Source organism: Erpetoichthys calabaricus, chromosome 1 (genome assembly GCF_900747795.2).
Source record: "Erpetoichthys calabaricus chromosome 1, fErpCal1.3, whole genome shotgun sequence".
Taxonomy (NCBI): domain Eukaryota; kingdom Metazoa; phylum Chordata; class Cladistia; order Polypteriformes; family Polypteridae; genus Erpetoichthys; species Erpetoichthys calabaricus.
In genome coordinates, this window is record NC_041394.2 from 216,084,543 (window position 1) to 216,109,976 (window position 25,434).

The 25,434-nt window shown below is 37.8% G+C and overlaps 1 protein-coding gene across 3 annotated transcripts in view; it reads left to right on the forward strand.

Annotated features, from left to right (window-relative positions):
* Nucleotides 1-2,439: 2,439 nt before the first annotated feature.
* The window catches only part of LOC114659349 (protein PHTF2-like), a 198,821-nt gene continuing 175,826 nt past the window's right edge, over nt 2,440-25,434 (forward strand). For 2 of the 3 annotated variants that reach the window (XM_028811803.2, XM_051923723.1), the window contains exon 1: nt 2,441-2,625. The gene's annotated coding sequence lies outside the window, so the exon portion shown is untranslated. Of the gene's footprint in view, nt 2,626-25,434 lie in introns of all 3 variants that reach the window. The other variant, XM_051923729.1, reaches the window with a different exon arrangement.

Below are 25,434 nucleotides of genomic sequence, written 5' to 3' on the forward strand. Positions count from 1 at the left end.
TTAATCTATACTGAGGTCACAGAGAGCAGGTGTCACACGAGACAGGGAGCAGACTTAGAAGGAATGCCAGTCCATCACACAGCACAATGACTTGCTGTAAACATTTGTGGATTGTGGGAAGAAACCCACTAAAACAAGATGAGACAGCACCTCACTTGTTAATTAACTTGGGGTCCAAGCACTCTAGAGGAAATGCTGCTACTGTACCATTATCCCGATGGCTTTTAGTATAGCACTACAATATATACTCTTTGGTTCGTTATTGTTTTTCTTCATCAATACAAAATTACATTTCAGTAATTATTTCATAAGTATATACTTGTAAGAAACATAATACAAGGGCGTCAGTCCTGCAAGGTCCCTGTTTCTGCAGGAATTCAATATGCCCAATAAACAGATTCCAGTTTAAAGAGTTAATGGGTATGCAGCTCATTTCTTTGAGCCTGCTTTATGAAAGCTAATAAGCATCACCCAACAACACTTCAAGACAGGTTCAAACACATACTGTAACTCATGAGTGAACACAGTCAGTCATAAATAAACAACCCAGTTTACTGATGTGACTGTACAAATAGACAAGTTAAATCTATTTTAAAACAGTATATAATCCTGGAAGTAAATTATATTTATCTGTGTGTCATCAGTGTCCTGACTTGTGCTGCTGGATAGGCTCTGGCCCTCAGTGACCCTGAACTGGATTAAATGAGTTTTAAAGTGTGTATGTGTGCGTATGTACTGTATACTGTATTTGAGGCACTGTCTGTTGTTTGAATATTTTGTGTAACCATTTCATTAGGATGGCCCTTGCAAGCTGATTAAAAGGCCTGATTGATCTATACAATTGCCAAGTTCATTTCTGTTGAAACAAGACTTTGTCGTCTACCATAATCGAAACAAAGAATGAATGAACACTGACAAACGTAAATCTACAGTGAGTATGCAAGTTTTGTTTAATAACATTTTGACTGATGTGCTCAGAATAGCCTTACCTATGAGGGGGAAATAATAAATTGCAATGGTGGTATTAAATTAGGGTGAATTTCATTATGCAAAAATAATCAATACATTAATACAGCTGTGAGTGGGAAAAACAGAGTACAAGGAAGAAGAAGAATTGGTTTGGCAAAAATGGCACTAACAACAACAACACTACACTGCAACACTTACCTTATCATTAAGTAGTCGTTCTCTGTCTTGGAACTGAAAAACTTTTCTTGCTGCAAGTTTTCAATCCAGACATCTTCCTTGTTTTAGCTAGACTAATATCTTCAAAAAACATGTGTAAGCCTCCTTCATTATTACAACATAACCTAACATCCACAAATCTATTGAATCCAATTCAGAGTGGCAGGGGCCTGAGGCTTATCTCAGAAGCCTTGGACAAGACACTAGTCCACTTTAGACCTTATTAAGTCATCATGAGACTGGGGCCAATTATGACTACGTCCACACTTAAACATTATCATGTAAAAACACAAACATGTTAAGCCTATACCATCCAGAAATGTCCGCTAATCCCATTAACATAAACATGACTTCCTTATCATGTATTTACTGAATGTTACAATTTATTAAATTGGTGTAATGTCAAGTAATTAAAACAATAGGCCTACACAGCTCATTTTTAAAGCACGGGCAATACTGAAAATTCTGGTGAGCCTCAAATGCATGTTTTTATTGGTAGTGAACACGCTTTACTTTTTGCACCGGTGTCTGCTCCATATTTTTACATTTCATTTCATAACCCACTTATCAACTTCAGGATAGCTGGGAACTTGTGTTTATCCTGGCAGTATTTGTCACAAGGTGGGATCGAGCCGCACAGCAGAACACTGACATGAATTGACTGCAACGGAAATAACAGAGGATGAAATGTGAACGCTGTAACAGAAATCCACCGATGCGTTTTTACCATCTGGTGGCCCTTAGGCTAACTAACCAGAAGCTGTAGGTGTAAAGCAAGCAGGAACTGATCCGAGACACATTTACTCATTCCAGGCCGACGTAAAGTCGCTAGGTGACCGAACAAGCTTTTTTCAAATGTGTTTATACGACAGCTATTTTTAGTGAGGATTGGTAGCTGAATTGCGCCATCTTAAAAAATAAGAGAGCTATCCACCCGTCCATTATCCAACCAGCTATATCCCAACTACAGGGTCACGGTGAAAAAAATAAGACATAGAGATAAATTTAGAATCGGGCCCCGGATTTAATCATTGTAGGAAAGACATTTGCAGCCACGCAAGGACCTTATAATGAAGTTAAATCAGTAAACATGAAAAAACATGTAACGTTCAGCAACATTAACTTATCACCTACTACGGCGTACCCTGAAGCAACAGTAGCCTTTGAAGACACGAACATACGAAATCGCCTAACACCGTCGACTGTCAGCGCGAGCAGGGCACTGTTTACGCTTGAGCGTGCGCGCACACGCGCGACTCTTGCGAGGATTACGGTAAGGAGTCTGGCAGGCTGGAGGTCAGAGCGAGAGAAAGACAGGCAGACAGCAGTTGCTCGACGCTACAGCTTCATCACTGTAGATACTTCACTGTGGAAGAAGGCGCCTTGCCGAAAGATAAGCCTGTATCCTCGCCTACTTGCAAAAATCAGCAACAAAGAGAGGTAAGGAACACAGTCTGCTTTTCGGGCTTTCGTTGCCGCGGTGGTCCCCCACGGGAGCCATTCGAGGTGACCGTTGCCCTAGCAGTGAGTGCTCGCAGTGACTCCTCCACTTTACAAGCGGTCCCTCCGGGCACCCATTGTAATACTTGCACTTCGTGTTTCGCTGTGATTAGCCTTCCACCTCAGTTAAAGTTACCGCAGGCAGATGCGCATTGTTCGTAGCACTGGTATGATTGTCTCATCGCTCGAGTGTGATGAATCGGCTCCCCGCCGAGCTCGGGTCTCTTGAACTGGATCTCAGCCTTGTGATTTACTGCTGCACTTGAGCATGTTCCTCGTGTTTACACGCGAATGCCGGGGGGTCGTGTGGACGACTGTTCTTCATAGGTACTATTTTTATCTGCTAGCACGTAAACAGTTCGAGGACATCGCTGAGTTAGTGATCTCCAAAAAACAGATAGCAAAACAATGCACACACATCTGAAACCCCTTTCTCTGGCATTGTTGCTTTGTCCATCCTACACTAATGCCTCTCATTTTGAAGAAAGCCATGTGTGGCACAAAATACGTTTATTGCAATTCGTGTTCAAGCCTGAGAATGGTTAAGAAAAAGAAAGAAAGAAATTTAAATAAAAAATCACAAATGAAGAAATGTATAGATTCATCTAAAACGGCAGTGGAGCTTGAAAGTGATGTTAAGGTAACTCGCTTTGACCACCAGTCTCGAGCTGCCAGCTGCATGGCTTAGCTCACTGATGCCCCATTTCCATAGTACTGAGGGTAAGGAGACGGTCATCACTGCCAAGAAGCGAGAAAAGAAAAAAGGAAGGGCAATTGGAGTGAGAGGAGGCCGGAATAAAAGAGGAGAAAGAAAGAAGACGCCATTCACATAGGGGATAATTAATAATGTGGTATAGACTTAGCAGTGCTAATAAGAAGTACAGTTAATCTAATCGGAGACCATCACAGTTTCCATACACTGCTCAAGAATCACTCGTACTGACAGACTGAGTGTTTGTTTCAAGGTGCCTTTCGATAAAGTGCAATGGAAACAAAACACAACCCATGCTTATTTCCCTCCTGCTTCTAGCTGCTAATGGAAAGGCCTTATAATGTGATCATCCAGCCATATGTCCACATAACCGTGATGCACATTTGTTACGTTTTGGTCCTTACTAGTAGCCATACCACACGGGTGCTGGGCTCTGTTAATTTCTTTTCAAGTTTTTCCTCATTTTACTGTATTACAAATGTTGAACTAGATCTCCATCAAATCAGAAGTACATTGATGTCTGAAATTTGGCAGGATAATTACTTTTTGTTTTAAATATTTTTTCTCTATTATATTAAACCGTTTCCCTTTTTTCTGGTTGGATGTCAAGTGCAGTTCTTCATAGGTACTTTGCGTTTCACTTCAAGAGGGGCCCACTGAATCAACAAGCTAAGTAAAAAGGCAGGCTCAGTTATAGTGTCGCTCATTCTGGACCCCATGGAGAGAGCAGCCAAGGAGAGAATGAAAGCAAAACTGTGTGCCAATGTGAACACTGCTGCACATCATCTCTCCATGACACACCAACACTGAGGACTTTCAGCCAGCGAATTATTAAATAGAACTGTGTGTCAAGAAATGCCACTGGAGCTCCTTTATACCTACAGCAATATGCCTGCATAATGTCTTACTTTAACTGCCAAGTCAAATATTTTCATTATTTTTAGTAATTTTTGTGTACATTGTGTTGCTAGAATATATTTATATATTTATTGAGCTTCTGTAAAAGGCCAAATTTCCCCCTTGGGGCAAATAAAGTTAATAATTCTTTGCATTTATATAGCGCTTTTCTCACTACTCAAAGTGCTCAGCAGTTGCAGGTTAAGGGCCTTGCTGAAGGGCCCAACAGAGCACAGTCTCATTTGACGTTTACGGGATTCGAACCAGCAACCTTCCGATTGCCAGTGCAGATCCCTAGCCTACACTACCTACGCCAGTTCTATCTACCTGCCCAGCTGCCTGTCTTACATGGATTTTCAGTTCTGCATTCAACAGCTTGAGAATGTGGAAAAATCTTCCAGTTTGTAAATTCATCTGCCAGAGTTTTTACTCCTGCCGTGTGTTAGTTCTTTGTGTGTAGAAATGTAGTTTCTTTTTCTACAGCCATCTTCCATCATGTTCTGCAGTGTGATACTGTTGAGGGCAGCCGCAGGATATGCAGGAGAAAAATGTGTGGGCAGAACCTTTGACTTCCTGCTGATAAGTTGGGGGAGATGAAGATTAGTGCATGTTTTGTATACATTTTTTTATTAAAATATAATCTTTTATGGCTTTTTTTTGTTACACATGTTGATATCTACCGGTGTTGCATTGGTTTACGCGTAAAGTGGAAATTTTGCATATCTTTACATCGTAAACAATTTCGGAGGTTTAATAACATTACTAATAATTCGAGATTGTTTACTTTCATGCACATTAGCAAACATTTTTTATTTTATAAAAATGCATTTTACGTACATAGTACAAAATACAAAGTACAAGGCTCCCCTTTACTGTTCAAATCTCCTTACATTAAAAGCAACAGAAATTAATTTGTTTGCTGGGCAGGTTGTAAGATTATACTGATGTTGACTGAACCAGTGGTGTGTTTCCTATTTAAGGCGTTTACTGATAAGTGGAGTTTTGGCCTCTACACTGGTAGTGCGTACAGAATTGTGAATGTTTATTTTTTAATTATTATTGTCAACATCTCTTTGCCTTTCATGTTATTTTTTTTTTAATTCTTTTGTTTGGGACAGTTGAATTTTTGCATGTCGGTGAGACCATCAGCAATCCTTACCACGCCTTGAACATTTTGCTATGTACTGTATGCAATGGTATGACATGCACGTGCAGTTTTGGCCGTTCCTGTTACTGCTTTGGATTTATTTGGAGAAAACAGGAGGAAAGGTGCCACTTCAAAACAGAAAGCAGAATAAATCAATATTTTTGTATAGAGTAAAATGTTGAGAAAAGGTCTCTTGGGATCCAATTCACCTTATTTATTTCAAAGCAAAGCCATCTTTTTGTTTTTTGGAATAATCTTCATGTTAAGTATGATTCCTTTTTAGCTAACCATCTCACCAGTTGTTCCACTAGGCTAGCCATTTTTCTCTGACCGGTAACTGTGAGGTGTTTCATTGATTACCGTGGGGCATCCATATCTCACTGAGCAGCAGAAGTGTTGTCCTTTAGATTTAGCCAATGCCCCATTGTTTGTTTTGTTACCTACCAGGACAGTAGTGACCTTGTGCTTTTTCAGCCTGGTTTAGTTCAGTTGACACATTGTTTGTTTTAGTGGTGTTTTTTACTGTTTTATTCTATGCTTTGATCCAGCTGTCAAGTACAGTCATCTTCCTGTGTGTATCTTATCAGTGTCTTGTCTTCAAAACAAGCCTGTGCACTTCAGTGTTAGATGTGCTATCTTGTTCTCCTTCTTTTCTTCATTCTTGTACCTGTGGGCAGCAGGTGTTTGTCTGTAACTTGTAGTCCTCTTCAGATAGCTATGTATAACCTGGAAAATGAAGTTCTCACCTTACTATAGTTCTCACCATCATAGGTCTGTTCAATAAAACAGTGGTTCTCCCTAGATTAAGAAGCCCAAAGTAATTGTATAAAATTATGGTTTCATCAGATATTTCCCCACATTAAGGGTTGTGCTTGGGACCCGTGAGGTTTAATCCAAATAAATAAAAGTTTCTCTGTTAGTGCCCTATTACTTTGTTATTTGAACCAGAGCTTTTAGGTATTTAAACAAAGGAGCTCAAATATAACCTCAGCCATTCAGCAGGCATAAAGTAAGACTTTTTGTTTGCCTAGCTGGATCATGGCAGCTAATAATCAAAGTCTTTTATTGACACACACCATTACTGCTAAGAGTGTTTTCAAACAGTTGGTGCATTATTTTAACTGTATCTTGAATATAACCACTTCTTTTGAAAATTACATTTTTCTGTAGTTTGTTCAAGAGAGGTACTTGTCATATATGTCAATCTATCTAGTCTGTCCATTCACTGATTAATTCACTGTCAAACCCACTTAATCCAGTTCAGTGTCACAAGCATAAGAGTCTGTCCAGGTAGCATTAGGCGCAAGACCTGCCATTCCATCACATGGAATGAAGACATAAAAAAACGAATGATAGTTATTGATAATGTGATTGCAGAGAACATTTCATTAAACCAGTTTGAGGCATTTTGTGAAAATAAACCAAATAGGTAATGCGACAAGGCCTTTCGATTTGCTACGTCAAGGTGAAATTCCAATTTGAGAATGTGGGTGGGCTGCTTAAAACACCTTTTACATGCTTACCTGACATGTGCACCAATTCCATGATGTACTTGTGTAATTAATTTTCATACATTACTTTTATTGATTGGTCTTGTGGCCTTAAACTTCATGGACCAAATACATGTCACTAAAATCTAATCGCAAGTTTCTTTCGCATATTTTTAATATTGTTAGTGTAACTTTTTTGACTTAATACCTATTATAAACCCATTTTATTTAATTCCTTAAGTGTACGAGTGTGAAAATTAGTTATATTCCTTGTGTGTTAGAAATAAAATGGAAAAGTTAGTTATGCCATACACAGAATTATAGCTGGGTTTAGATAGGTATACATGTAACCGAATTTTTATATAGATTTGCACTTAGAAAAAAGGATTATTTATTGAAAGTATAAGAGGAAGGCTCTGTCACAGTGCATCCACAAAACCTGAAGGCTGATTTTATTGAAAAAAAATGTTTGGTGGTTGCAAGACCTCATTGAACGGTGTTGTGCTTGTCTACTATCATTAATGAACAACGGACTTATTTTTATTTTTAATGGCTACATATTTGCACCCATTCTGGTCATGTATCCTTTTTATGGTCTTGGATATTGTTCCTTTCATGTCCCACTCTTATCTTTATTTTGACAGCATTTCCCAGTTTAGTTGATAAATCAAAATGTCACGTCAGTTCCACAAAGAACAATAAAGTTACTGTCTTTCACCTATTTAAATTTTCTTTTTTTGGTTACTGCAAAATTGTTTCACATCTTCACTTTGAGTACACTTTGTTGATTAATGTAAGTAATATGCTTAAATTAGATTGGCACATTAATTTAAAGAAAATCTGCTATTTCTGGACCGTTTTTAGAACAAAGGATAAATAACAAATTTATGAATGATAAGTCATTGCTTTCATGATAAGTATTTAGCTGTCTTAGTTTATTATTAAAACAATAAGTTGCTTTCAATCATGCAAGATTTTTAGGAGAAAAAAATTAAAATGAAAACTTATAGACAGGGAGGATATGTCATTGCCAGAGATGAAGATGTCTTTATTTTTTTGCCGATTTCTCAGTAGGTGAGAATACAAACTTGAAAAAGTGTATCATTGCTTGCAGTTTCTGCTCCTCACTCAGAGCACATTTCTTGATATGCATTGCATATGACATGAAGAGGACAGTTTGACATGCACGTAGACAAAACTGACATGCTGAGAAGTGCACTTATACCAGTAGCTCTGTGGTTCAGTTCCCTACATCTTTGTCTGTGGTTATGTTGCTACAGTCTCAAGTTCTGCTGTGCATCGGAGCATTTAGCAGTGCAGTTTTGCACTAATGAGACTAACTTGTCAAAATCTGCCTTTGGTGTCATCACAGCAGAGGGTGCACTCTGACATGTCTAAGAAAGCCACTGGCAAGCTGAAGGCGAGAGGCTGCACTAGCTAGTTTAGAAGCAGGAACTAATATTTCATGAAGCTTTGCTGTGAATCAACAGTCAGAACAAATCACTGAAGCTAAAGCAGGATGTGATGAATTTGAAAGCAGAGCTTCCTGTGAGAAATTTGTGTGACACAGTGCCGCTTCCAGGGGGCTCAAGTTATGACAATATTCGTATTTTTGCTATTCTTGGCCTCCAGCATATTACTATAAATTGTACATAAGCGTCTAAATTTATATAGTCATGCAGTTTTTTTTTTAAAATTTTCACTCCATTTCTTGCTCTTTAGTACTTATAACAAGGCCACACTATAGTGTCTAGAATAATTAAAAGCTGTTCATCAATCAAGGCACTCAACCTTGGCCATCAACCTATACTCTGGGTATTAGTTACTTGTTTTTCAAATATTAAAATAATGGTGAAATTGTGCCATTAAACAGAGTGTTTTAGTAAGTTGTTACTTGCAGCTGGGAATATTAAGAACGCTGCTTATAACAGCAGATTTAATAAGTGAAATACAGAATCAGTTTTAAGCTTAGTCTCCTACATACAGACTGAACAAAAGTAAGAGCTTCAGAATGAATTATTTTGTTCTTCAATAGCAAAAAACACTATAGAATGTGTGCATGCACAGAAAAAATGAATTTTCCAGAATCTTGAACTATGTTAAAGTGGAGGGTAGCATTTTCCTTCACAGATGGCCAAACTGATTGCTGCTTACAAGGATGGGAGGCAAAGCGAGGATGTGACCTTTTTCAAAGTAAACCATTCAAGTGAAGTCACTTGTGAATTTATTCTTTCACCAGTGCGGGAGAAGTACCTGATGACTGAAAAGCTGCAGCTTCACAAGAAACTAGAAAAATTGAATTACTCTATTTATAGATCAGTAAGCCTAAGATTTGTCTCATGTAAGGCTTTGGAAACTGGTTAATAGGTAGGAGACAAACAAGTACAAGTAAATGAGGATTAAACATAATTCAATATTTATGTTGTAGCCCAGTGCCAAACTGGTAGGCGCTGCTTCTTCTGTTCTTTTGACTCCTGGATTCAAATTTTAACCTGGTTACTTTTTTTGAGGAGTTTGCCCGTTCTCCCTCAGTTTGCATGAGGTTTCTTTGTTTACTCCAGGTTTTAGGTTATTCTGATTTGGTGACTCTAAATTGATTCCCTGGGTGTGTGCAAGAGCTTATCCTCTGATCAGGGCATCTTGTCCAGGTTTGTTTCCTGCCTCAAACCTAGTGCTTTTGGGTTAGATTCTGGCACCATTGCATACTTGAATAAGTAAGCTTCAAAATCAATGGACCAATAAGTATTCTGTATTGTGAGAAATTGAGAATATAATGAGTGACACAGTGGTGCAGCACTTAGTATTTCTGCCTTACAGCTGCAGAATCCTGAGTTAAATTGCTGGGTCCAGCCAGGCATTAAGCTTAACCAAATGCATATTTCACAGAAAATGTTTTGTCTGTGCATTATATGTGTAAGAATTTATTTTAACATTAAAATAGTTAGTCAGAGACTGTTTACATTTCTGAAAGCATTTTATGCATTTTTGGTTAGGAATAGAATTTCTACCCAGCACCTTCTGAACAAGGCTGTTATTTGTATGTCTGGCTACAAAATGTTATGTCTATACCAGGGGTGGGCAGATTCAGTCTTGGAGGGCCGCAGTGGCTGCAGGTTTTTGCTCCAACCCAATTGCTTAATAAGAAGCCCTTATTACTCAAGTAACACTTCAGCTTCACTTTAGTTGTCTCGCTCGTTAAGATTTTGAACCCTTATTGCTTATTTTAGTCTTAAACAGCTGTATTCTTGGTTTTTAATTGCTCCTAATTAGCAATACCATGCAAATGACAAAAGAGACCAGCATTTCTCCATTTAGCTTGTTTCCATTTACACCTGTGTGTATTTATCACGCACTATTTGGTTTAATTAAATACTTGGAAGGAAAGTGAAGAGAAAAAAGTGAAGCACTGAGAATTACTCATCTGTTTTAGACTTCAAATCATTTGGATGATATCCTTAGAAAGGAAAATAAATCTAGGATATGAGAATGACCTGACATGGCAGAGTTAAAGCACTAACAAGCCATGCAATTAAATAATTGACAAGGATTGGTTTTTAATTAAGCAACTGGGTTGGAACAAAAACCTGCAACCACTGCGGCCCTCCAGGACTGAATCTGCCCACCCCAGGTCTATACTATCCCAAATTTTATCTGTTAGTCCTCCCTTATATAGAGGCATGTTGTTTTAATATATGTCTCAGTTGTTAGTGCAATCTTAAAGTTTATTGTGATTGTGAACTTGTGCAGCATTCATTTGTAATGAGACAGACAGGAAATATAATGGGAACGCCCTTTCAAAGTGGTATCCCTCAGTGGGACAGTTAAAACCAAAACAAAACATTAAAAAAACTCAAACTAGCTGAGCTATGACGTACTCTTATCCTCTCACCCCATTCAATAAGAAAAATAATGGGCTCCGCAAGAAATTTTCATTTTTATGGTGTTTTTGTATTATGTTATACATTATATATGCAATTAATTTGCTTTTTATTTTCATGTACAATTCAATATAATCCTTAATTGCTTTTTTATAGAGATTGACCACCAGTGTCAAGACATTTCTTTCAAAGTGTTGACCTGAATTGTATGTTTTAATAACTAAGTGGAAAGGCAAGATGTTGTAGTTGGTAACTCTGGATTACAGAATAATTGGCAGTGGCAAGCTGGGTTTTCAGCTCTTACTGGTAAAGTGGATTTCAGTATGGCTGGTGTCAATGTCTGTAGATGGAGTGTGGTAGCCTGACTTAAGGTAATTGATTAGTCTTTACTGTCAACCACACTGATTGACAACATATCTTGTTCTATCATTGTATATCCCTTCTTTGTGCTTTTTTGATTGACAAAATGTCCTGTTCTGTCAATGTACAACATTGTATATCCCCACTGTTTACTCTCTCTTGATTGCTTGTGATTAGTTATTTTTTCTTCCTAGTGCTGTTGATGTGCTAAGTTGCTTAGCTCCAACCTTGCAAGCAGCATGCTTGTTTCATATGTGATAATATATTGTATGAAGATCTGCAGATTTGTGTGTAGGTAATTTAAAAATTATTTCCTTGAAATTAATTTTGTGTGCAATGATTGTGCAATTTACTCTTGTTTTCTTTGTAAAGCACCTTGTGATATTGTGTTACTTGAAGGGTACTATTTGAAGTAAAGATTGACTGACTTAATATTACTCCTTATCCCTAGCAAATTATGGAAATGACGTTTTTTAAACTTTAAATAAGAACTGATGGGCCTTGAAAAATTAGCAATGGTGATAATTATGTTTGTTTCATTAATCTCAAGTAGCATACTAGAAAATAAGACACCCACCAGACAGAAATCACATTAACTCTTGTCAGGTTAGTCTACAGAGCATCCAGTTTTGCTCACAAGGATGATGTTGCTAACTGCCTCGGTCATCCAACAGTTGATATAAACCTTTTACGCAGTAATATTAATATTTCCTGTTTTAGTTTGTGATGTGATAAAATCTGAGTTGAACTGAAAACTACAAAATATTGCAACAAACAAGGAACAAAGTTTATTTTAGTCTTGCTAGGTCTGCCAAATAGAGAATAATTGGTATATGTCTTGAATTCTACTCAAACATAGGTGAAATCCTGTTGATTCTATGATGGACTACAGCTCTCTTTACCATCCACCCTGGAAAAAGAAGTGCTACAAAATTCAAGAGTGTCGATTTTATTAGAGAAGAAAGTAATGCAATGAAGCTCACTGAGAGCAGCTTCTAAAACAGGGGTCCTCAATCACAGTCCTGGAGGGCTGCAGGTTTTTGTTCTAACCCATTTGCTTAATTAGAAAGCAATCCTTGGCAATAATTTAATTTCATGGCTTGTTAGTGCTTTAACTCTGCCATGTCAGGTCATTCTTATATCCTAGATTTTCTGCCCCTTTCTAAGGATATCATCTAAATGATTTGAAGGCTAAAATGGATGATAATAATTCTCAGTCCTTCACTTTTTTCTCTTCACCTTCTTTCCAAGTATTTAATTAAACCCAATAGTGCATGATAAATACACACAGGTGTAAATGGTAACAAGCTAAATGGAGTAAAGCTGGTCTCTTTTGTCATATACATGTTATTGCTAATTAGGAGCAATTAAAAACCGGAGACTACAGCTGTTTAGACTAAAATAGGCAATAAGTGTTCAAAATCTTAACGAGCGAGACAACTAAAATGAAGCAGAAGTGTTACTTGAGCAATAAGTGCTTGTTATTAAGCAAATGGGTTGGAGCAAAAACCTGCAGACACTGCAGCCCTCCAGGACCATGATTGAGGACCCCTGCTCTAAAACAAAGAAAGGATTCATTTCTGGAATAACATAAACCTTTGAACGCCCTGGTGACCTCATATATCCCTGAACGTTTTAGTCTGAATTCTCATTTAAATGACCGAATAACCTTAGTTTTCATGTGCTGCCTACCCACTGAAGTAGACTGTATGGTCCCAGATGTCTCATATGAGATGCTTTTGCTACCACTTTTGAGACAGAGTTGGTTCACCTGACTTTCTGCTAGTATCTCATGACCCCCTTGTCAATGTGGTTCTCTAGAAATAATAACTTGTGGCGCACCAATTACACAAATCAGTAATGTCCACTGGAGTTCTGCTGTCTCACTGGTAGGCTCCCCTTTTAAAGACAGTTTTGTTTGGCCCCTACTTTTCTTACCTTTTTTGCTCCAGGCGCCCTTCTGCAAATCAAAAGGGAGGAAAGTAAAATTACCTTACAAAATATCTTTGAGCCCATGATAACTGATTTAAACCACTTAACAGTCAAGTAGTATAAACTGTTTATTCCAGCTTTGGAACAAATCACTTCTCACATTTTCCACTTTTTTGCCAATAGGATCGATGTAATAGAATGGATCTCTCTTGCTTAAAGGAGACAGATTGCTTTTAATTTAGAATATGCAACAACTGAGAACTGGAAAATTGTTACTAACAGTTCCATCAATCTATTTAATTTAGTTCAATGTCTTTGGGTCATGCCTATCCTGACCAGAGTAAGTGCAAAGCAAAAAAAAAAAAGAATAAATTTTTGACGGGTCATCCGTGAATTGCACGGCACACTTATACACACAACCACAGACATTTAATTGAGGCTATTTGGATGTTACCAGTAAAGCTAACTTTTTTTTATACACAAAATTCAGCCAACAGTGATGTCAGAAATAAAACAATTTAGCTTTACAAGAGTTAAGTAGGAGCCAGAGTGGCCAACCTACTGTTTTAGGCGATGTAAAAGAGTACTGTGATATGTAGTGTTAAAAATAAGTAAAGAAATAAAATGCAGGAAAGAGCTTTTGTATATCTGCTGGAGAAGGCAGGCTTTAAATAACGTTGTACTGTGTTTGGTGATCATAGTCTTAGCCGCTATAGCATTCATCTGACAGTGTGCAGAAGCCGCAAGAGATAATTTTTTTTTTTTTGAGTTCTTTGGATTGGCGATGGTGAATATTGTTTACTTGAACGTAAAATATTAAAGGAGTAATGTTTTTGTGGTTACTGAAAACAGATAGAGCTTTCTTTGTAGTGTGCAGGACAGGAAAACATGAGGTCTATGCTCTCTTAAAGTCTCAAAATTCAAGTTTCATGCCATGGAGTCTCCAGTGATCTCACTGTCCAGTGAGCGTGCTGACAAAGATGGGGAGCTCAGATATTTGTACTTGTTGTTTGTCACTCATTTAAAGTTGAGTTGAGTAGATAACGGAGACAAGGACCTTAATCTCTCCTTGAGTCAGTTATATTCCCAAAGTTCATCATGGAAGGACTTGGTTTTAAAGGAGTTTTCACCTTGTCAGTTAAGGAGCAGGCTTTCTGCCTTTGATTTTACTAACTCACTTGCTGTCATGTAGCCCCCACAATGAAAGAAGAAATCTGTACTGAATGTGAGAGAGGTGCCATGAACTCTTGCAGGCAGACTTTCTCTTTCTGTAGTAGAGCTTGGAATTAAGGTGGTGGACCTGTTTTTCTAGGGCTGTCAGTTCTTCTGTCACACACTGAAGTTCAGAACTACAATTCCTCATTCTTGTTGGTGAGTTAAAAAAAAAAAAAATGGATAGCCAGCTGCACAGCAGAAATTCATAAGTCATAGACACTTTAACCAGTCAGACCTAAGGAGAGAAAAATAACAAAATGAAAGGTTAGTCTTTGCCATCTTATAATGTTATTTTTCTTTGTTACTTTTAAAGTGTATGTGGTTCAAAATCTTTAAGCATGGATTAAAAGGTTTGAAGGGGTCTGATTTCTTTAAGTAAGATGTATGATTATTGCACATTGTACTTAGGTTACTTTACAAGTTCTAATTTTATTTATCTTATATGTTATACTTAAAAAAAAAAAAAAAAAAAAGTATATATTTTTTATATTTTATTGTACTACAAAGATGAGAGAGAAACAGTATTTCGAATTCTTCTGTATGTTCTGTACATATAGTGAATTGACAATAAAAGGCTATTTGATTTGATTTTGATTTGATTTGATGACATGTATTCCTGGGCGTAACAGATAACAAACTGTTAACCACAAAATAAATAATAAGTTGGAATCATTCAGTTGGTCTCATTTCTATGATCCAGAGTTCAGCTTTCTGACTCCTAATATTTATTCTAATTATTGATAATGTTTTTGCTTATTGTTTGCATAATTATATAGTTTTTGATGCCTCATTTGTTAAGAAATAAGTGTTGCAAAAAAGCTCATTTTTCCCTTGAAGGATGTTTTAAATATTTGCAAAAAACTGAATATTTTTTAAACACAATTAGATGGGCATTACAGTGGCTTAGTGGCAAGGGCTGCTGCTTTGTAACTCCAGGGGAAAGGGTTTAAAGTAATAATCTGGTCATATTCTGTAGGGTGTTGTACAGCTGCTTTCTGTAGGTTTACCTAATTAGTTCCATGTACAATATGTTAGGTGATTTAGTGACTTTAAATTTGGCTTGTTATGAATGTGCCTTACCATGGATTAACACGTTATCAAGAGCTGCTTCCTGCCTATTGTAATTCTGCAAATTTAATTTGAAAATGAACAAATAACAGATAAAGCATCAAATGAATTGAAGTTTCCACACATTTCATAAAATAGCAAATGTATGCCATATGGTTGCTGCCAGTTTATAGTCATTTGCTGTACATGTCTGATGGAAAAAGACATTTTTCAAAACAAAAAGGTAGGGCAATAAAAAAAGACCTGCCCAATAGATGCCCAAAGCATCTAGATTGATCATTTTCGTAAAATAGATGGTTTAGAGGTTTGTCATTGTCTTTCAATACTCCATTGTCTCACTTAGCAATCTTACTGATATCCAGAATAGAAAGCAGATCTGAATCTGCAGCTAATCTTATCTGACCAGAAATCGATTATGACAGCATCAGTTTAGAAAATACTTGAAGTTTTTAATAAAATATTTTCTATATAACATAGTTGTAAAATATGTACTATATTAGGTTTTTAAATTATATGAAAATATAATGCCAACAAATGATTTCAGATTATTTTATCCAGGAGAAGGAATTGTGCAATTGGCCATGTGTTTGCCTCAGGAAATGTTTCTTTGTGGTGGCTGCTAGAAGTGTGTGCAAAGCTAACACATGCTCACCTTAACAGAGTGCAACAGACATGCACAGTCTATGAAATCCTTAACTGTAACCAGTTTAAAGATTTACATGACCATATAAGTGGGTTACTTGTGGAGAAATCTACATATGCTAACACAGTTTCTCAGAGGCCAATATCCAAGTTCGTGTAACAGGAATATGGTTATACTTGGCATTTTTGCATCCGGGTTTTTGTGAATAGCATGATTATTAAAGTGCATGTAAATATATTCATTTACAAGCTCATAAATCTGTACCAGGGCTGTCGGAGTGAATGTTGCTATTCATATACAGTATAATATGAATGTGTTACTAAAAAAATCGTACTCAATGGCAAAACCAGATATTTGAATGTAAACTATTGGTTGGTTATTTTATCTCCTATAGATTTCAACATTGTATTGCACCAGGTACTCTATGTAATGTCGTGATATTTTGCAGATCACTTCTTATTGTTGAATGGTAATTTTGTATAATTACTAGTAAAATAGACAATTCTTCTTAAAGTTACCCCTTCATGGTATGTTTTGCGAATGATTACTTCGCTGCTCTGCTTGTTTTATTTTCGAACTGTTGATTATCAAGCTTTGCAAACAAAAGCTCCCTTTCGTTTCTCATTTAATATAATGGAAAATAACTGTCTTATTTCTGATTCAATAAAATCACTTTTTAAAGAGACTTTTCAATGTCAACAGTGTTAATTTTAGTTACTTCAGACAAGCCGTGGTTTTACAGTTAGTCTGCATCTTTCATTTGGCTGCTGACTTGATATATATTACCAAAAATAGGCATAACAAAAAGAAAATATTACATTGTATTACATTTTTTTGCTTTAATTATAAAGAGAAAAAAATACAGTGTCAGTTTAGTTTAGTCCTTTAGTTTAGTCACCCGTTGCACTTAACTGGTGTCCTGCGTTAGGGTCCTTCACATATTATCTGTTGTCCATGAGCTACTTTTCATCTAGCCATCAAATTAACTCTAGCCTATTCATCTTGTGCTTTACTTTAAAATTGTGTTCTGTATTATTAACTTACTAGTTTCCTGACAAATATTCTTTTACTGTTTCTTCTTTTTGTAAGCTGCTTTGAATAAATGTGTTAAATAAAAAATAATGATGATAACAAGGAGGAAATACTTTAAAAGACAGATTACATGTCTTGATGTCTAGAAGGAAAAAAAAGCATACATGGGGGAGAAAATAAAAATAGGGTTAATGACCTTGTTTAATGTTTGAATACTCCGGCTATTGTGTGTGTTTCTTATGTGTATCACTAATAGAATGAGGCAATCTGAACAGCTTCACTTTTTCTTTGATTACATTACTTTGCACTTGTAGTGAATGCCGTTTTTTGCGAATATGTGTGTTTTTACGTGTCACATTCGTTTGAACGCTGCAGTTTTCTCCTGCATTTTTGATGCACAAGTGATGAGCACATCACGTGTTATTGATATGCCATGAGCAAACATGTAAAAATATTGATAATAAAAATCTAAAAAGCAGCATATTACAAACCTACCATACTGTACATGTAGCACTGAGAATTTTTAACCTACCTTTGAATGCTTTCAAATGTATAATTCATTTTAATTCAGATTCCGGTTTTCATTTTTTACAGCCCTACTCTGTACACATTGTCAAAAAACTTAAACAGAGAGAGAACAGCATTCAGTTAATACCAACCGATATGTAAATACAAAGTACATACATACATAAAATATACATGTAGCAACTTTTTTTGGTTCTTCATAGTCTAAGCAGCGGTTTTTAAATGGTAATGTAAAGTACATTAAAATATGGACATGTTGGCATCCGAGCAAATGGTGGGGTGGGGTTTAAGGAGAAACAGTGTGCATAGATCCCAGAGAAAGTAAACCTCTACGGCTTCTGGCCATTTGCAGGAGGTATGTTAAAAGTCTAACTGACTTAGACCAGCTGTCTGCTCTGCTTTTTCTTGAGAGTCTGTGGTGTGCTCAAGCTAGTGGCATTGATTTGTGAGACCAAGGTTTGAGGTGGGTCTGTTACTGGTGAGGATGTCATCTCCCCTCCACTCAGAGGTGCTTACTTTGTAACAGCAATCCACATTTGCATTTGTTTAAAACACATTATGAAGAAACCTCTAAAACTGTTTTTCCAGTCTTGGCATTTTTGTGCTTGTAGTAAATGTAATTTTGTTACGTATGTGTAAATGTGTCTAGTGCTTTGATTTTGTCATGGGGAGGACAAAGTGAACTGGAACTGGAACTGGAACTAGAATTGGAACGAAAATATGAAGGCTGATGGTCCCACTTATATTAGCAGGTAGATTATTCTAGAGTTTGGAGGATCTCCAACTGATGGCACTTCTTCCTGTATTAGTTTACATTTACCCTTGTAATTTGAAGAAGACTTGTATCCTCTATATGACATGTGCACTTTGGAGCATTGGCAGTAGTTCTGTAACTGAAGGAGAAGGCAAAGTCATTCATTTTATTTATTTAAATAAGAATTTAATAGACAATAAGAATACCTGGGAGCCAGTGCAGAATTAGATTTTTACAGTTGTGCTTTGTAGTTTTAAGTTATGATATCTCTTTACCAGCTTGTTGTTGTGGAGCAGTACATTTTAATCTGTATTGTATTAACGCACAGTTGAATACATTGCATATGTTTGTATCTGACACGTTTACAAGTCATCTCAATAGCTGACAGATTCATATTCTTTTTTTTTCCATATTTCCACAATTAAACACTGTGAGTTTAAGTGACTTACTCAGTGTCTGCCTCTGAGTCAGTGACTGTGTTTCAGCCTATCATCTTGTGATGGTGTCCACCACCTTATTTATCAGGTCAGCTCATGTATTAATTTAATTATTTTCATGATGTTGTACAAAAAATAACACATTTTTAACAGTTGTCTAATGTTGCTTTTGAAGTAAATGATTTTGGTTTTATAAAAGCTGGGCTGCTTATAGACACATTCTAAGTGATAAACATGAACATTAGCCTAATGGACTTTTCCTGTGTAGTTTGTATTAGAGAAACGAATATGTTTCTATATAGTAGGTTGGTTGTATACTAGAAAAGAATCCAATAATTGTGTTCTGCTCCCATCCGACATTGTTCTGAGTTGAATTCTTTTGGAAAATAACTGAAATTTAAGAGTAGTTGGTATGACCAGAAATCTGCATTACCGTTGTGAGTTCCATATGGTATTGTCTGGCATCCCATCCAGGATGAAAGGTGTCCCCTTGTCAGGAAGGGAGGTTGATGTAGAAGGGCAGCAATGGAGTGATGTCATGACCAGGTTGGGAATTGATCCCTTCCCTGGAAGGGAGGCCAGAATGATGGAAGGATTGGGGGAGTTAGCCAGTATATATTCTCCTGACATGCTAGAGGGCAGCATCCATATGTTACTGCTTCCATTTTCCAGAACACAGGAAAGGCTGGGAATCTTCGTCCCGTGGAACAGCCCTGTCAAGGATGCTGCCAGGGGAGCTACAGGGATTGACCATCCCTACTTTATGACACTTCCACCTGACCTGGAAGTACCTCCTCCAGACTTTGCCAAAACACTGGAAGCACTTCCAGGGTCTGGCTTAATATGGAGTCAGAATCTGGAGGCAGCAGACAACACTTGTGAGGAGGATGAAGAGTTTGGAGAAAGAGAAAAAAGACAAAGAATTCAGTCACGGTACATAAGGTGCTGTGTAAGGTACATGAATGAAATTAAAATAAATCATTATATTTGAACCCATGACTGTTCATGTCAGTTGTGCCCAGGGTTTGGGGCTCAGTGATGCCCCCTATCTTTCACGACAGCATAAATAAAACTTCTGTCTGTTTCAGTATAATGTATCTGTATGTACGTTTTAGACTGAAACTTTTGTCAACAAATAGCAAATATATTACAGATTAATGTAAAGATGAATTAACACAGGTGCTTCTCTTATCCATTGGAATGCTTGGCAACACTCTGCTGCTCACCTAGATGTGATTGCAGGTATTCACCTCTCTTGAACAGTATCTTTCTCTTTCATACTCACTTGTGCCACCACTGCCAAGCAAACACAGCACAAGACATGACTTCTTCCTGTCCTTTCTTCTTGTTTGAATTGACTCACCCATTAGGTTGAGCTGCACATTGCCCTGAGTAATGCACTTACTGTAATACAAATCCATGCACAATAATGTTACCTTTAAGACACTAATACACCAACTCAAAATCACATTTCTTTTACTTGCATGTTGTATATTTTATGTTTAACTGTGCATATTTTCCACAAATACTAATAAAATGGTTTTTTTTTCAAAACGCCTACAGGAAGATAAATTTCCTTCTACTCCTTATGTTAAATGTGATAACAGAATGAAGTCTAAAGCAGTCTTGAGCTAGATGGGCCTTTCAGTCTAGAGTTGAGAGGTAAACTGGAGCAAGTCGTCAATGCTGCAGAGAAATTGAAGGGGGTTGGCCTCAGTATGAAATGCCTTATTGTGCTTTCAGGAGTGCCAGGTGGGCAGATGCCAGGTAAACGGAGATTAAATAATTATTGAGGCAGACACACAGAGGTTGCAGGTTTTGGCTTGTCTTCTGTTTTATTACCCATAGTTTAATAGAAGTGTGAGATGGGACTGGGAAACTGACTGGTGGAAGATCTTGCAGTCTGTTTCTCACTTAACACCATCAACTGCAAATATCATGAAACCATGGATGCACATGAAAATGACAGTATCTTTTAATATGTTTTGAAATAAAAGGTCCTGCTCATCCCAAAGAAACCAAAGACCTACAACTGCACTCAGTTTATCATTCTTTCTGCTGTTAGTTTATCAATTCAGCCTAATGTACAAACACAAAGAACACCGGTGCGGCTGTACAGTGATCCCTCCTCGATCGCGGAGGTTGCGTTCCAGAACCCCCGGCGAAAGGTCAAAATCCGCGAAGTAAAAACCATATGTTTATATGGTTATTTTTATATATTTTAAGCCCTTATAAACTCTCCCACACTCTTATAAATATTTCCCGCACAGTTATACAGCATAAACCCTTTGTATTCTCTTAGATGTTAGGTAAGATTCGTTGAAATTATGTATGTAAACACACTGTTTATATACATACATCCATCCATCCATCCATTTTCCAACCCGCTATATTCCTAACTACAGGGTCACGGGGGTCTGCTGGAGCCAATCCCAGCCAATACAGGGCACAAGGCAGGAACCAATCCTGGGCAGGGTGCCAACCCACCGCAGGACACATACAAACACACCCACACACCAAGCACACACTAGGGCCAATTTAGAATTGCCAATCCACCTAACCTGCATGTCTTTGGACTGTGGGAGGTGTTTATATACAGTAAAACCTAAATGTTATTTTAAAGATATCGAGCGTCTCCGATATCACATATGTTACAGCCATTACGATAGACAGGCCACCTGCAATAAACACGTACAATGCAAGAAAAACTGTATACAGTAAAATGTGTGTGTAGTGACACTAAACGTACGTACATGTACTAAGTACTGTACGTAGAAAATTAATTATGGTTACTCACCAACAATGACACGACGACTTGTCCAATAACGATGTTTAATTTTACTGCACAACAAAGGAGAGCGTTGCAGCTCTTCTAAAGGAGCCTCTTCAGATGACTGTGTAGCACCGCTGTTGTTCTTCTTCCGGCAGTCTTCAATCCAAATCCCTAAAGCAGATTCCATCCAGACTACACCCTTATTAGATCCACTTACAACTCGTTTTGCGCCCTGGACAAAGGACACTGCGGCCGTAGCTGTTATATTCTTTTCCTCCTTTTTAAATAAAAAGAACCGTGGACTCATTGAGACTCATTGATACCGTAATGGCGTCCTACAGCGGCGTAGCTGTTCCCTTACTTCAACATATTAAAAAACTTTTGCCATTTTGGCAATCGTTAGCATCTTCCCTTGGTGCTTGGGAATGGACCCTGAAGATTGTTTTGGAGCTATAACAAAGGGCTTGACTATGCACAAAGATAAACACAAAAGAGCACAAAAGTCAACTCTTTACATAGCAAAACACATTGATGCTGAATGAGCGAGACGAGATTTCCTGGTTAACGCAAAGCGGAATCGAATTCAGCGCTCCGTTGCTGAGCCAATCAGCACCCAGGAACTTAACAGCGTGCTCTGATTGGGTTGCTTCTCAGCCATCTGCCAATAGCATCCCTTGTATGAAATCAACTGGGCAAACCAACTGAGGAAGCATGTACCAGAAATAAAAAGACCCATTGTCCGCAGAAATCCGAGAACCAGCAAAAAATCCGCGTTATATATTTAGATATGCTTACATATAAAATCCGTGATAGAGTGAAGCCGCGAAAGTCGAAGCACGATATAGTGAGGGATTGCTGTACAGTGTATTCATTTGAAAGTTTTTGAAGAGTTTGTTTTGTCATTTGTTCACAACTGTGCTGGCTGCTGAAGCGAAGTGGGAATAATAGCATTAAGGTCATGTCACATTACATAACGTTTGTAGCATTTTTTCAACAGGCTCCAGGCAACAGGCTCCCATGTTTTTTGTGAGGTCTAGCATACCCAATGACTCACTCCAGGAAGTCCAACAGGTTAAATTTTGTCTTAAGTCGTAGGACAGGCTCTGTCTGTATGAAAACTGACAACCAATGAGTGCCTTTGTGGAAGTACAATGCATATAATGCAGCAATAAGAAAAAAAGAACATGGGTGTTTTACAGACTGAAGAGGGGCTTGTCTGTCTGATGTTTCATGCTTTACATATGACGATAGAATGGGAAAAAGAAGTGAAAGGCAGAGAGATTGTGGTTGAACTTACAATACCTGAACTTACAACACTTATGACAGCACTAGTTCCATCAGGCATCAGTTTGTTAGTCAAAGGGTCAAGCACACGATTCTTTGGAAGTATGAAACTGTGCTGGAAGGTCATGATGCATTTATGTTACCTGGCATGTCCAGTCATTTTTAGTCATGTGAACTGACATGCGGCAAGTTTAGCAACTGCAGTTGTCAAGATTGACATCCCCTCCAACTAGAAGTTGTGTAATATGTTGCTAAAATACATTGATTACCCACTATCGACTGCTGTTTTCTTGGTTTACCTCAGCGGTCAAGCAATGTCAGTTCTGTGTGTGTGTGTTTTGTTTTGTTTGTTTTTCCCTGCTACTCTGCCTCTTGTGTAGAAAAGTATGATCGACTGCCTTTGTGTTATATTCTAAATGGTACTAAATATATTTATCTGTAAAAATAGATAAAATGTGTTCAGTAATCGGATAGAAAGAGTATGTTATAGACGAGACAACAGACTTCTTTGAGTTACATAGACTACATTACATTGTACTATGAGTAATGGAGTACATTGTGTAAAGAGACAGCTTTTTATTCTCCTCTACAATTAAACTATAGAGCAGATTATCAGTTGATTTTTATGTGGACTGAGAAACAACTCCACAGAGACCATGCTTTCCCCTGCATTACAAAAAAAAACCCGGCAACAGTATGTAGTTGATGTGGTGCTGGCTCGCTGCCACCAGCTACTGGTAAAGCAACATTTTGCAGTTCAAAAGTTGAGGATGGGTTGGGGTGTCATGCTTGTTAAGGTTAGTTGCAGTACTGCCACAAATGTCATGGATCTTTTTCATAGGTTGTACTGTTTGGTTACACAGGAACTTGTGTAGATCAGATCAATTATACAGTTAGGTCCATAAATATTTAGACAGAGACAACTTTTTTCTTATTTTGGTTCTGTACATTACCACAATGAATTTTAAATGAAACAACTCAGATGCAGTTGAAGTGCAGACTTTCAGCTTTAATTCAGTGGGGTGAACAAAACGATTGCATAAAAATGTCAGGCAACTAAAGCATTTTTTAACACAATCCCTTCATTTCAGGGGCTCAAAAGTAATTGGACAATTGACTCAAAGGCTATTTCATGGGCAGGTGTGGGCAAGTCCGTCGTTATGTCATTATCAATTAAGCTGATAAAAGGCCTGGAGTTGATTTGAGGTGTGGTGCTTGCTTGTGGAAGATTTTGCTGTGAACAGACAACATGCGGTCAAAGGAGCTCTCCATGCAGGTGAAAGAAGCCATCCTTAAGCCGCAAAAACAGAAAAAACCCATCCGAGAAATTGCTACAATATTACGAGTGGCAAAATCTACAGTTTGGTACATCCTGAGAAAGAAAGCAAGCACTGGTGAACTCAGCAACGCAAAAAGACCTGGACATCCACGGAAGACAACAGTGGTGGATGATCGCAGAATCATTTCCATGGTGAAGAGAAACCCCTTCACAACGGCCAGCCAAGTGAACAATACTCTCCAGGGTGGTAGACGTATCGATATCCAAGTCTACCATAAAGAGAAGACTGCATGAAAGTAAATACAGAGGGTGCACTGCAAGGTGCAAGCCACTCATAAGCCTCAAGAATAGAAAGGCTAGATTGGACTTTGCTAAAGAACATCTAAAAAAGCCAGCACAGTTCTGGAAAAACATTCTTTGGACAGATGAAACCAAGATCAACTTCTACCAGAATGATGGCAAGAAAAAAGTATGGAGAAGACGTGGAACAGCTCATTATCCAAAGCATACCACATCATCTGTAAAACACGGTGGAGGCAGTGTGATGGCTTGGGCGTGCATGGCTGCCAGTGGCACTGGGACACTAGTGTTTATTGATGATGTGACACAGGACAGAAGCAGCCGAATGAATTCTGAGGTGTTCAGAGACATACTGTCTGCTCAAATCCAGCTAAATGCAGTCAAATTGTTTGGGCGGCGTTTCATGGTACAGATGGACAATGACCCAAAACATACAGCCAAAGCAACCCAGGAGTTTATTAAAGCAAAGAAGTGGAAACTTCTTGAATGGCCAAGTCAGTCACCTGATCTTAACCCAATTGAGCATGCATTTCACTTGTTGAAGACTAAACTTCAGACAGAAAGGCCCACAAACAAACAGCGACTGAAAGCCGCTGCAGTAAAGGCCTGGCAGAGCATTAAAAAGGAGGAAACACAGCATCTGGTGATGTCCATGAGTTCAAGACTTCAGGTTGTCATTGCCAGCAAAGTATTAGAGATGGACATTTTATTTCCAGTTATTTAATTTGTCCAATTACTTTTGAGCCCCTGAAATGAAGGGATTGTGTTAAAAAAATGCTTTAGTTGCCTGACATTTTTATGCAATCGTTTTGTTCACCCCACTGAATTAAAGCTGAAAGTCTGCACTTCAACTGCATCTGAGTTGTTTAATTTAAAATTCATTGTGGTAATGTACAGAACCAAAATTAGAAAAAAGTTGTCTCTGTCCAAATATTTATGGACCTAACTGTACAAAGGGGTTGTGTATAGACCACAGTGGTGAGATTCACCAAAAATCCTTTGACACCTTTAGCAATTTTCAGG